We start from the raw sequence: 13,800 nt of genomic DNA, 5'->3' as shown, positions 1-13,800 counted from the left end.
CCTGCCGCCCGGGACGGTGCCCGCGGACCGATCGCCGCCTCGGCCACTTGTTGAGGGCGTAAACGCGGCGCCGCTCTAACAGGTGATCTGTGTCGTGCTGGAGCCCGCGCAGATCCAGTTAGAAGTTGCTTCGGGGTCCTTCGTCAGCGCGGCCCCGGGACAGTCAGACTCGTCTCTCCCGGTGGATGGCCTAAAGAGGTGTGCTGCTTTGCAAATAGCCACTATTGCGAAAAAGAAGAAGGAGGAAAGTGAGGATCAGGGTGAAGGTTGCTTTTTTTCCTATGCACGAGCCAGCCGGGGGAAACATTTTGGTCTCGTTTTTAAAAATCGGTGGCGAAAGCACAGCAAGGAACAAGTTGTAAGTGGAGAATGCAGAACTCTCGGTATCCCTTCGGTGTGGGTCAGAACAGTGTGTACAGAGGTTGGCCGCCTTTCAGTAAATTCTGCACGAAGCAGTCTGAGCTCGTGGTTTTGGATTTACTTTTCAGGACTGTGTTTTCCAGTGGAATAAGGCTTAGCATTGAATGAGAGCTTTCTGTGCCTCGCCGAGGGTAGGCAAGAGTGTTTATTTTCATTGTCTTTGCATTTTCTTAGGTTGTAGACAAGGGCAAAGTTAAGGCATAGTGTGGATTTTTAATAGCCTGGGGGACTTCTGACTCCCTCCCTGTCTTAGCGTTATTTTGGAGAATTATAATAGCTGCTTCTCTTGGTGTCTGTGTCAAAAAAGATTGATTTGAAAAAAAATTATTCTGGTGGGAAAGTATTATTTTGTCATACTTGCCCTTAACATTTTTCTCTTTGTTCTCTCCCAGCGGATGTTTGACAAACAACCTTCAATTATGGCCCTGACCAATTTGAGGGTCCTACAGGAATAGTGTAATTTAAAAAAAATATTTTAAAGGGAGGTTATCATTTGAGAAATACTTGATTTAGTTTGCTCAGCTTTTCCCTTCTAATGTATCTTGTTTGATAGCCTCCTTGGGTATGATTTAAACTTAGAGATGATAGCTTCACTTCTTAAGGACAAAGTTAATAATTTTGATTTAATTGTGCTAATTTATTAATATTTAATTGAGCAGCAATTTTATTTATGTACCTGTTTAGAGTTAGCTAAGAGTTGTGACTATTTGAGATTTTTAAAAATTAAGATGGTCTTTGTAAATTATTTTTTTTCTCTAAAACAAGCTTATATTTTATGAGGTATGTCATTCCAATATTTAAAAAAACAAATATGTCTCGATTTTTAATTTTTCTTTGTTACGAGAATTTTGGGTAGCTTTCTCTTTTAGAACCTAATTTTAATTCAAAATGAAAAATGTAGAATAATGGACTAGGGAATTAATTAAATCTTCAAATTTCTGTTTATTCTTACATTGAAAGAATGCATATTTTGAATTTTCTAATTTCCTAAAGGCTTCTCCACTTAGAGTAAATTAGTCTAGAGGAAAGTATATTCTTTTGGTTATACCTATGCAAAAGGTTATTGCTGTCAAAAGCTGACTTGGCATTTTGTTTTGTTTTGTTTTTTTGAGGCAAGGGTCTCCTTGTGTAGTTCATGCTGGCCTTCAATTTGCAGTGATCCTCCTGCCTCAGCCTCCTGAGTGCTGGGATTACAGGTGTGTGCAGCCACACCTGGTTGAGTGAGTTGGCTTTTTAATGAAAGATTGGTTGAACAATGACTATTTTTTCTATGTAGGTAGTTGCTTACCAGTGACCCTGTAAGAATGAGGCTTTCATTGTTTTGGTGGACTTAATTGCCTTTTGGTGGGCAGGAGTGTATTAGTTTAAATACTATTACTCATAATTAGAGAGTTTATTATCCCTGTTCTATGATGATGCTGAAATATACCACATATCATAAGTTATAGTCACATTTATGTATATAAAAGCATTTTAAAGGCCGGATGTGGTGGCACACACCTGTAACCCCAGCACTCAGGAGGCTGAGGCAGGAGGATCGCTGTGAGTTGGAGACCAGCCTGGGCTACATAGTGAGTTCCAGGTCAGCCTCAACTGCATAGTGAGATCCTTTCTCAAAAAACAAAAACAAACAAAAGCATCTTAAATTTGTGTGTGTGTTTGGGTTTTTGAGACAAGGTCTCTGTAGTTCAGGCTGGTCTTTTTTTTGTTGTTGTTTTTTTGAGACAGATTCTCACTATGTAGTTGAGACTGACCTGGAACTCACAGTACCCAGGCTGGTCTTGAATTCACAGAGATCCTCCTGGCTCAGCCTCCCGAGTGCTCGGATTACAGGCGTATGCCACCATACCCAGTGGTTCAGGCTGGTTTTGAATTCACTGTTTAGCCCAGGGTGGTCTCAAACTCACCTGACACTCCTCTCTCAGCCCCCCCTCCCAATTCTGGGGTTACAGGCATGAGCCACCACGCCCAACAGCATTTTAAATATTATACATAGAAGAGTGCTTTTTAATTAAAAGCTCATCCTAAAATTCAGTTTTTAGTTATTTTAATTGTATATTTTTGTCCACTTGTGGTAGACCATATCATAAAATTATCAACCACAATTCGGTTTCAAAATTAAAATGTTGATATATGTTGATTTATATGTTGATTCTCACATCTACACAGTTAAAATTGGGACTGTTTCAAGGCAGTTCCCCTAAGGTGTGACTCTTTTTGAGGGCCGGTGGTGGTAGTACATTTGATTTTCTTTCTTTTCCAGTGCTGTGGATTAAATCCAGGGCCTTGTGCATGCTAGGCAAGTGCTTTACTGCTGAGCTACACCTGCATATTTTTTTTTTCCTATGGACTAGTGAGCCAGGAGAATATTTTGCTCTCATTTTAAAAGATTGGTTTCTGCAGTGGTGGTGAAAATGTAGCAAGTAGGGGTGGGGATTTAGCTCAGTGGAATACTGCCTGCCTCACAAGCACAAGGTCCTGAGTTCAGTCCCCAGTACCAAAACAAATACATAGCAAGTAAATATTTTTAAATGAATAAAATTACCAAAAACAAGGCCTTATGTTAAAATAGCTGGACTCAAGGATGAATCAAATGATGTTCGTATTGCTTTATTTAAAAGTCATGTGCATTTGTACCTGGCATTAGAAATATCCTCCATAGACCTTTCATATAATTTCCCACTGTGTCCTAAAGAGTCTGTATTGAACATATCTTGGCACAAATTCTGTAATTAATTTATGCTGAACAATTACATATCTGCATATTAAAATTTTGAAATGATTTGAACTTAGTAATTAGATTTTTAAAATATATTTTTATTGATACATTTTAGGTATACAATAAGTAATTAGATTTTGTTCATTATCTTATACTTTATTTATTTATTTATTGGTATGGGGATCGAACTCTGGTCCTTGTGCTTGCAAGGCAGGCCACCAAACTGCTGAGCTAAATCCCCAGCCCTATCTTATACTTTAATTAATTAATGAATTTTGTATTGGCACTGGGGATCGAACTTGGGACCTTGCTCTTTTGAGGTAGGCAGTGGCACCACTGAGCCAAATCCCTGGCCTTGATACATTTTTTTTTTTTTGGTATGGGGGATTAAACTCAGGTCCTTGTGCTTGCAAGGCAGGCGACCGAACCGCTGAGCTAAATCCCCGGCCCTGGGCCTTGATACTTTTAAATTTTTCTACAGTGCATCTTAGTGTTTCTTGTTTTCATTTTGCTTTTATGGTGCAGGGGCTGAATCCTGGGGCTTGTGTACTTTGCCACTGAGTTCCTGCCCCAGCCCTGCCCCTTTTTTCTTTTATTATCGTTCTTTTGTGCAGTGCTGGAGATCCAATCCAGGGTCTCAGGCAAGCTAGGCAAGTGCATGACCACTCCCACAGTCCTCTCGCATTTTGAAATTCTGAAATGTCCTCCCAAAATAGAAAGAAATTAAATCTGCGTATGTGAGACAGCATGAGCAAGGGTATGCACATGATAACTAATATTTTAAAATAATAATCCCATGATTTAACTTGTAAATACTGTGTAAAGGAGTTCTGCAAATAAGAGGGTTTTTTTTGTTTTTGTGGTACTGGAGATTGAACCCATGGCCTCACATGTGCTAGGCAAACACTACCAACTGTGCTCCATTCCTAGCCAGATTGAATAATTTAATGTAAGGACATTTGTATTAACAGTTTAGCTAATAGATTGCTAAGGATATTTTAACAATATTTAGAATATTTCAGTACTCAAAATGTTTTATTTTTCTTATAGTTTGTCATGAGAATTGATTTGTATTTCATGCTTAATACGATGTTTACTTCCAGTCCTATGGAGAACATTTGGTTAATGAGAGCAAAGGACCACCAGAGGGAGTGTAGGGGTCTCCATACATATTTGGGGTACTTGTGCTTTACTTTTGATCTGGAAGCAAAACACTTAAAAATTTGAATAAAATTTTATTTCATTTCTCCGGAATGATCTGACAAACCATGTTGAAAGTTGGGTGATGGAGCTGTTTGAAGTTGCTTGCTTGTTTGTTTGTTTGGTACCGGGGATTGAACTTGGGTCCTTGCACTTTTGAGGCAGGCAGCAGAACCACTGAGCTAAATCCCTGGCCTGAAGTTGTCATTTTTATAGTAAAAATCAAAGCTGTTTTTCTTCTTCTAGAGAAAGATACATCTCTTAGAAAAATAAAAATGATACCTTTTCAGAGTGAAATAATGGATTAAGCAAAGAGCCTCACATCTGTGAAAGTTAGGAAACATCCAAATACTGTTTGTTTGTTTGTTTTTTGTTTTTTGTTAGTGGGGATTGAATTTGGGACCTTGTGCTTGTAAGGCAGGCAGCAGAACCACTGGGCTAAATCCCCAGCCCTGTTTTTTGTTTTTGATACAAGGTCTCACTGTGTAGTTCAGACTGGCCTAGAGTGTACTATGGAGTATAGGCTGGCCTTGAACTTGCAGGGATTCTCCTGCCTCAGCCTCCCTAGTGGTAGACTTACAGGGGTGTGTGCCACCATGTCTGGCAAAAAGGTTAAGATTAAAAATGTAGACACTTGAATTGTATGTTTTGAAATTGCTTATTTTTTGGAAGGAGTAGTAAAAGAAGTAAGATTAAAAACTTAAAAACTAGAAGAGTGTTGTTTTACCCCTTATATAGTTGTGAAACCTTCTTAAGGTGGTCAGTGGTAAATTTCTGAAACCACTTACAGTATTCAGCTTCAATCTTGGCAATCTATAGATGATGTTAGACAAGAAGTCCCCAGTAAATGGTCATCTGATAGGGTGTGAGGGCCATGGGATTTAGCTCTGTGGTTTCTCTGCCTTCCTCGAAAGCACAATGGCCCGAGTTTGATCCCTGGTACTCCCCTCGACCCAAAAAAGTAGGGTATGAATTTCAAATCAATCTTAATTTCTTAGTTTTCCATCTCTGGAAGTTGAAGAACCTCCTTGGTTGTCATATAAAAATTATACAGTGGTATTTGAAAGTTAAAATGTTGCTTTTGGGGGGGTGGGGGATTTAGCTCAGTGGTTCCTCTGCCTGCCTTGCAAACTCAAGGTCCCAAGTTCAATCCCCAGTACCAACAAAGAAACAAAAACCCAAATAAAATGTTGCTATCACAATGCTTCGTAAGTTACTTTTAAAATATGAATGAAACAGCTTAGAGATTGGTGGGTTTTTTTGGTTTTTTGAGACAGGGTCTCACTGTGTAGTTGAGACTGATCTGAAACTCACCAGGTTGATCTTGAACTCACAGTGATCCTCCTGTCTCAACCTCCCTAGTGCTGGGGTTACAGGCGTGCACCACCACGCCCAGTTTAGAGATCGAATCTTTACTAGAATATATTCTGAACAAGTATGGAATGCTTTGTATCTATGTCAAATATTAACCAGTGAAATTATTTCCATGTTTTGACATTTTGAAAAGTCAAGACAAAGTTTTATAATCTTAACATGTATTTTGGATTTTGTCCCTACCATAAAAAATTATGTAGTGAATGATAATGTGGGTGGTTTTGAAATTCTAATTTGGGTGGAGGTCCTGTTATAAGAAGAAGGTATTTCATTGAAGCATAACAGGATTATTTACATGGAGAGAAATTTATTTCTTTTGAATTATTTATAATATCTTTTTAAATCTTAGGTAAGACGTAAATATACAGTTAGAAAAATTGGGATGGCATTTTTCCTGTTTTCTATTTATTTTCACCATGAACTTCATAAATACTTTGAAAAATATCTTTGTTGGTCCTACCTGGACTTCTTATGATTATTCAAGTTCATATACACATATGTAAATATAAATGCCAAATACCTATTTTTGCATTACATAACATATACTCATATAGTTGATACATCTCCATATTTGTACTTATAGCTCTATCAGTACTATTTTATTTCCCAGGCTTATTTATATGTGAAACTCCTTTTTTGGGTACTGGGGTTCGAACTCAGGACCTTGCGCTTGTGAGGCAGGTGCGGCATCACTGAGCTAAATCTCCAGCCCTATATGCGAAACTCTTATTATTCCTTTTCAACGAAATCTGGCTACACCAAGAAGAATAAAACACATGTGCGCAAAAAGACTATATAAAAAGTTCATAGCTTTCTCACAAGAGGAATGGACTACTGGTTCACAGAAGAGAAGACTCAGAAACACTATTCAGAGTAAGAGAAGCCAGACAGAGATGAGTGTGTACTGTGTGATGCCATTTATGAAGAATACAAGAACAGGCAAAACTAAGATAGGGTGATAGAGATCAGGACAGCGATTACCTCTGGGTAGGGGTTATGATTGCCTGGAAAAGGGCAGCAGAGAACTTCCTGGGGTACTGGAGCAATTCGATAGCTTCATTTGGGTATTGGAAATTCAAGTGTATATTATTTGGGTAACTATTTTTCATGTCATTTTTAACTTAGAGAAAAGTGCAAGACTAGTATAAGGAATTTCTGTTTATTTGTAGCCAGACTCACTAATTGTATACATTTGTTCAGACTTATTAGACTGAATATTTAAAATCTGTGCATTTTATAGTTTGTATATCTTTAGTAAAGGAAAAAAGCTGAAATATGTGTTTAAGATGAGGTGAATGATTTTGTTATTTATCTAAAGAAAGTGAAATACCTCCATTAGGAATTAGCCCATCATTTCCTTAATGATCAGGGAGAGAACAGCTTGTTGTCTTTTGTCTGATACACACTTACACTGCTTTTCACTGTTTTCCTGACAACAAATGTAGGTTGGGAGAAACGGGGTCCTGAAAATGACTGAGGACAGAACTGCCGACAAAGAAACTCTGCTTCATTTTATGATCCTATGTGTGGGACCTGGGAAGTAAGGCCTCTGCCTAGCCCTGGCCTTCTGGGAGTGGAAGGTGGTATGACAGCTGTTACGAGAGTCACACACCTGCTGTGTGCTGGGCTTTGCAGGGACACGTACCATTTCTACTGTCCCAGAACTTACTTGGCAAAGAGGAGGAGGCAAACTAATCTCGTTGTCGTTATTGGGTGGTGCTGATTATCACAGGGGAAAGGTTGGTGCTTGCAAGCCTCATAAACTATTCATGATTTCCGAGTGGTGAATCTGTCTCTCTTTTATTGATTTTAATGCACCGTAGTCTCAGAGTGATTTCATTTGTTAAAAATCAAGTTTACTTCTATTATTATTATTATTATTTTGATTTTTTTGAGACAGGATTGGCTACCTAGCTGAGGCTCCCTCAGCTTTCTTACAACCCAGGTTGGCCTGGGACTGGAGACCCTCCTGCCTCATTCTCCCACGTGTTGGGATTACAGGGTGTGTCACCGTCCTGGCTGTGTTTTAATAAGTACTTATTACAGTTTACGATTAGGTGTAATTTATGAATAATCTTTTACATCTAAGAAAAGCTTTTTTTTTTTTTGCTAAGGTAAATGTTTGAAATATTTAGAGGGCTAACCATATGCATCAACATGTAATCGTTGATATTTAAAACAAACATTTTGCCTTTATTAATCAAAACCATACTTTTATATGGCCTGTATATTTTTCAACACAAACATCAGTTCACTGAGGAGAAAAATGACAGATGTCTTAGATCATTCAACACAGATCAAAGGACTTTTTCAATTGAATGAACAAGTTCATGTTCCTCTGAAATGGCAGACTAGGCCTTGTCTGTCTTCTATACACTACATTTTATTGGTTGTTGAATATGAGGAAAACAGTATTTGAAAGTATTTCTCGGGCCGGGGATTTATCTCAGTGGTGCTGTCGCCTGCCTTGCAAGTGCAAGGACCGGAGTTGGATCCCCATACCAAAAAAAGAAAGAAACAAAGAAAGAATTTCTCTGCTGGAGTTTTATTTGTTTTGTTTTGTTTTTTGGTACTAGGGATTGAACTTGGGTCCTTAAGCTTGTGAGGCAGGCAGCAGAACCACTGAGCTAAATCCCCAGCCCTTGGAGTTTTATTTGAATTGTCATCCTCAACTGGATAGAATGGAAACAGTGTAGGTAGCCCTTTTTTTTTTTTTTGTACCAGGAATTGAACTCAGGCCCTTGCACTTGCAAGGCAGGCGGCAGAACCACTGAGCCACATCCCCAGCCCTGTAGGTAGCCCTTCTTATGATGACAGTTCCCCACATGTGTAACAGTGGAGAGCAGATTACACAGCACCCCATGTTCTGTCCAGATTCATTAGGAACCACCACATGCATGTTCCCCAGGCTCATATATTTTCAACATCTTGGTTGAGATGCCTTTTCTTTTTGTTTTTGGCAGTAATAAAGATTGAATCCAGGGGCTGGGGATTTAGGTGCCATGTGTGCCTCTCGAGCGCAAGTCCTGAGTTTGATCCCCCATACCAAAAAAAAAAAAAAAAAGATTGAATCCAGGTCTTTTGCACTGAGCCACACCCCCATTCTTTTAATTTTTATTTTTGAGACAGAGTCTTGCAAAGTTATCAAGTCGCCCAGGATAGGCTTGAACTTGCGATCTTCCTGCCTGAAGTGCTGGGTTACAGCCATGTAGCACCCCTCCCAGTTTAAAGTGCTTTTTAAAACTATGAAATTATCACAGATACTGTAAAGTAGTATTCGCATGCATGAGTTTTCTCTTTTCTTCAAAAAACTTGTTATAAATTTAAAATCACTCTTTTAGCTTAGAGATTTGACTTTAGACAAATGATAGTTATGAAACTATTTTTTTTGTTTGTTATGAAACTATTTTTATCTTTAGGTTTTTGTTTTGTTTTTGTTTTTGGTACCAGGGATGAAACTCTGGACCTTGGGCTTGTGAGGCAGGCATGGTGCCACTGATCTAAATCCCCGGGCCTATCTTCAGGTTCTTAATGTCAGTTCATAGCCTAGAAAAGAAAGATTAATTTTTAAGCTTCCCATTAGAATAAATTGGTCCAAATACTCCATTATCTTTGTGCAAAATAAGGTACTATTTATTCATTTGCAGAGTTAGGTTGTTGTGGATGTGCAGTGTCTGAGGAATGCAGTTTTCTGTGTGTTCTTTTATTAACTCTTTCTCTGAGACCTCAATCTCTGCCACCTCTTTTGAGCCCTAGATCTATATTATTGTCTATCTAACTTGAGGTCTAAATTTTCACCTGTGTCTTGAAACAAAATATATTTCAGTAGTCTCACTGTAGCAGCTGCACGCCAGCATCCCAACCTTTCTAGCTTCCTTCAGCTGTTAATGACTCTTACTCTTTCTGGCCATTGTTTTCCTCTTACTTTGCTTCTTAAGCTGAACAATTCTCCTTTTTACTCATTTTATGCTTCTTTTTATCTTTTTGTCCCTTTCTTTTCCACTGTACTCATCCTAATTTAACTAATGTGCTACAGCAAGAAATTATCACTAATCTGTAGTGGACTTCTTCATGCACATCAAAATTAAGCTATGTTCCTGAAGTAAAATAGGACATTTCCTTGCTTTCATAGAAGGCTTCCATCAGCCCTGTAGGCAGACCTATAATTTTTAAGCCTTAGGTATCATATTTATACCCAGGTGATGTGGCAGATTGCGAAGTCACTTGGCTCAAATCATCTGATGGCTGGTGGCTGGCGAGGCCATAGTTTATCAAAGAGTTTGAACAGCAAATTGCTTTAGACCACAGGTGTGGCCCAGCATGACTTCCTTTGAGTCCTGGATATCTGCAAGCACTCTGCAGCCTAGGGAAATGCTGAACTGTGTGTTCATGACACATTTTCAGGGCTAAGGTTTTTATAACCAAAAGTACAGGTCTGTTGCCCTCTCTGAGACTTCTTTTTCTTATCTCATGTATCCGGGCTAAGCCTGTTCCCATTAAAACTCCACCTTTGCTGGAAGTGACATCATACTGATTCCCTAACTTGTCATCTCTTCAGACACTCCTAGAATCAAAGTAAGTCAGAAAGATGGGAGCCTGAGGTAAGTCAGGAAGATACGAAATAAAAAAGGGTAAAGAAATACCACTGTATTCCCATGGGTACTTGTGTAGCATCCAGGGTCTTGGGCCTGATTACTTTCCAGACAGATTGTAGTTTATCATTCTAACTTGAATATGGTCAGTTTCTGGAGATCTTTCTGCTCTTTGGGAAACGTTTCAATTTCCTTCTGGTAAAACCAAAACCCAATTAAGATTATTGACTTTGGGAATAGGAAAATGAAATATTGCATATATTGTTCTAGATCAAGATTATTTGGTTATTTTCTTCTAAAGGAACTATGAGTAACATGAGAATTCTGAAATGCTTATGCAAAATTAATTTAGTGGTTATTGTAAGGGGTGGGAAAAACACACTACCCCTGGGACCCCTGGTATGATGAGATGGACGCTGTATAACCGTGGGCACATTAAAGTTACTGAACCTTTCTGAGTTTACTCTAACTGTAAAATGAATGAGATTAGATGGTATTTTAAGGTTCCATTCCAGCAAGCTCTGATATTCTAAGATGAGTGGTTTCTCAGGGAAAAAATATTCCTAATTTATATTTTGTTCCTAGTTAATGATTTCTCAGTGAATGTTTCATATACACACTTTTCCATTTTCATTAGAGATTAGGGAAAGAAATGAGCTGGGTATGGTGGTTCATGCCTGAAATCTCAGCTGCTAAGGAGGCGGAGGCCGGACAGTCTCAAGTTTGAGGCCAGCCTGGATAAGTTAGTGAGACTCTGTTTGAAAATAAAAAGAGATAAGAATGTCACTCACTGGTAGCGTGTTTGCTTGAGGCCCTAGATCAGTCCCCAGCACTACAAAATTAAAGGGGTCAGAAGTCATAAAATGGATTAGATTTCAGTGTTTTCATTTGTCTGTGTCCCTCCACTGAAATTACTCTTGATCTCTTACTTGTACCTCCTATTTGTATCTCTATTCTTTGCTTTTTTTTTTTTTTTTTAGTTTTCTTTTTCATCTTTGCTTTACAGTGTGACTTTAAAGCTTCTTTCTGTTGCTTCTTGGCATGGTCTTTTCCAGCTCTCTTTCGGTACTCATTTCATTATAGGTGTGGAGTTCATCAAGTAGACCCTTGAGTTCAGATTGTCACAACAGTTGCTAGAATTAATGGGACCCTTTTATTCTATAGTACAGTGACCGAGAGATGAATTCTAGGGTGCAGGCAGCAAGCGGGTAGGCCTTGGGTGAAGGAATAGTGAGCAAAAGAATTTCTTTCCCTGCCACCTGCCTGGCAAGTGCAAGGTCCCAAGTTTGATCCCTGGTACCAAAAAAATCCACAAAGGTTTGCTTTCCAAGGAGATCTACAAAATTTTGCTTCTAAACTATAAGGTAAAACTTTAGGTTATAAAGATGGGAACTTTGCCAGTAATATCAAAGTCTGGTCCTGGAGTCTTAATGGACTATGAGTTTCTGGGAGGCAGCAGCTGCACCTCTGATTCTGAATCTTCAGTGTTCAGTGGTGTAGAAGGACTGCTGCTGAGTAATGCAAGATGTGGTGTTGGGACTGACACCTCTTTCAAGGGGTTTTGTGGTCTGCTGAGGATTAAGTATATTGCTTAGACTCTTAACATTGTACTATTGGAATTGAAAGCTTACTACTACCACTTTGCAATATTGCCCAAGATGTTTAGTTTCTCTGAGCCTCAGTTTCCTCATCTGTAAAATGGGAAAAGAACAAGATTAATACTTCAAGGTTGTGAGGCTTAAGTGAGCCAACCCGTGTAAAGCTCTCAGCTCTGTGTTTGCTGTATATCTTCAGTAACTATCAAATACTATTATAGTTTCAGTAATCAGCACTATTGTGTACCAAATTTTTATTAAATTTTTAGTTTTTAAGTAGTGCTACAAAGAGCCTATGGTGAATGGCAAAAGTCATGACAGACCTAAGGGCTCTAGAGCCAGGGATAATTGCTAAGTAGATGAAAATTTCAAGAAAGTATCAGAACCTGACTTGAGTGTTGGACTAGTTAGCAAGTTGACAGGCTTCTTGGAGCCTTTCTGCGTTGAATCTTGGCTCTGTACTGTGTAATCTTTTTTTTTTTTTTTTTAACTTGTAATCTTAAATTAGTTAACCTCTCAGGATTGTTGAGAGTATTAATGAGTCAGTACATAAAATCTTCAGAATTGTGCCTCAAACACCGTTAGAGCTTGATAAATTATTACTAAATCGAGAGAAAGGAGAGTGCATTTCAGATAGAGAGGCTTTTCAGTGATAAGGTGGGGTGGATAGCCTATATTCATTAGAAATGGTGCTGCTGACTTAGCCTGTTGGAAGGTTGTGGGTGATTATATCAAAGCAGAAATAGAGGTGATTAAGCCAAGAAGTATGGCATCTCTTCCATATACAGATTTCTTGGGTTATCTGGCAAGGGTTCTTTTCTTTTTTTTTTTTGTTTTTTGTTTTTTGTTTTTTGGTACCAGGGATCGAACTTGGGTCCTTGCGCTTGCAAGGCAGGTGGCAGAACCACTGAGCTAAATCCCCGGCCCATAGGAAGGGTTCTTAAGTGTTTTATATCATACTTCTAAGTCTGCATTTCTAACATTTGTTATCTTTATTGATTTAAAAATAACTGAAATTTAGCCAGGTGTGGTGGCACACACCTAGCACTATGAGAGACTGAAACAGAAGAATCCCAGGTTCAAGCCTAGCCTGCGCAATTTACTGATTTATATCTCTGCCCCCCCAAAAAAAATTTTAGACTGGAGATTAGCTCAGTGGTTCCGCCACCTGCCTTGCAAGCACAAGGACTGAAGTTCGATCCCCAATACCAAAAAAAAATTTTTTTTAAAGGGCACTGGGCGTGTAGCTTAATATGAAGGCTCTGGATTCAGCCCCTAGTTTCACAAACAACAATAATAAAACCCTGAAACTTTTGTTCAAACTAATTTTAACAATGAAACTCATAATCATCTATCCTGAATCATCATGCCTCTTTAATTTGCTCATTTCTCATGGTAAAAAAGTTTTTGACTACCTTCCTCACTTTCCTAATATTCTAGTTGTTTACCTAAAAGTATTAGTAACTTTCTCCAAAGTTTTCCTACTGGTATCTCCTCTGCTCTCTAGATAACAGTCTGGTTCCCGAATCATAAAGCCACACTGTGGAAAGGACCAGGAAGAGGAAGAAAGGGATGAAGGAAGGGAAATATCCTCTAGTCCAGCCATCTTGTTTTCCAGAGGAGGTGGTGAGGAAATTGGGGGTCAGAGGAAGTCACATGCTTAAGAGCCACACTCATTACTGACCAGGACTGCAGGTTTCTGGACTATATTTATGGTCTCTGTAATTCTCAACCATGTTAGTGGGAATTATACTAGTATTATCAATACTTTTCCTCCTTTAACTCAAACACCAAGATAAAAAATAATTGTACTACCAGGAACAACATGCTAATAATTCACCCTCATGAATGAGAAGTCTGTGATTGCATTTGTTGGATGAGCCCCACTGTTCTTAAGGTA

The sequence above is a fragment of the Fukomys damarensis genome, unplaced genomic scaffold, assembly GCF_012274545.1.
Source record: "Fukomys damarensis isolate Sample0158 unplaced genomic scaffold, DMR_v1.0_HiC HiC_scaffold_20, whole genome shotgun sequence".
NCBI lineage: Eukaryota > Metazoa > Chordata > Mammalia > Rodentia > Bathyergidae > Fukomys > Fukomys damarensis.
This window is presented reverse-complemented; position numbering follows the sequence as displayed.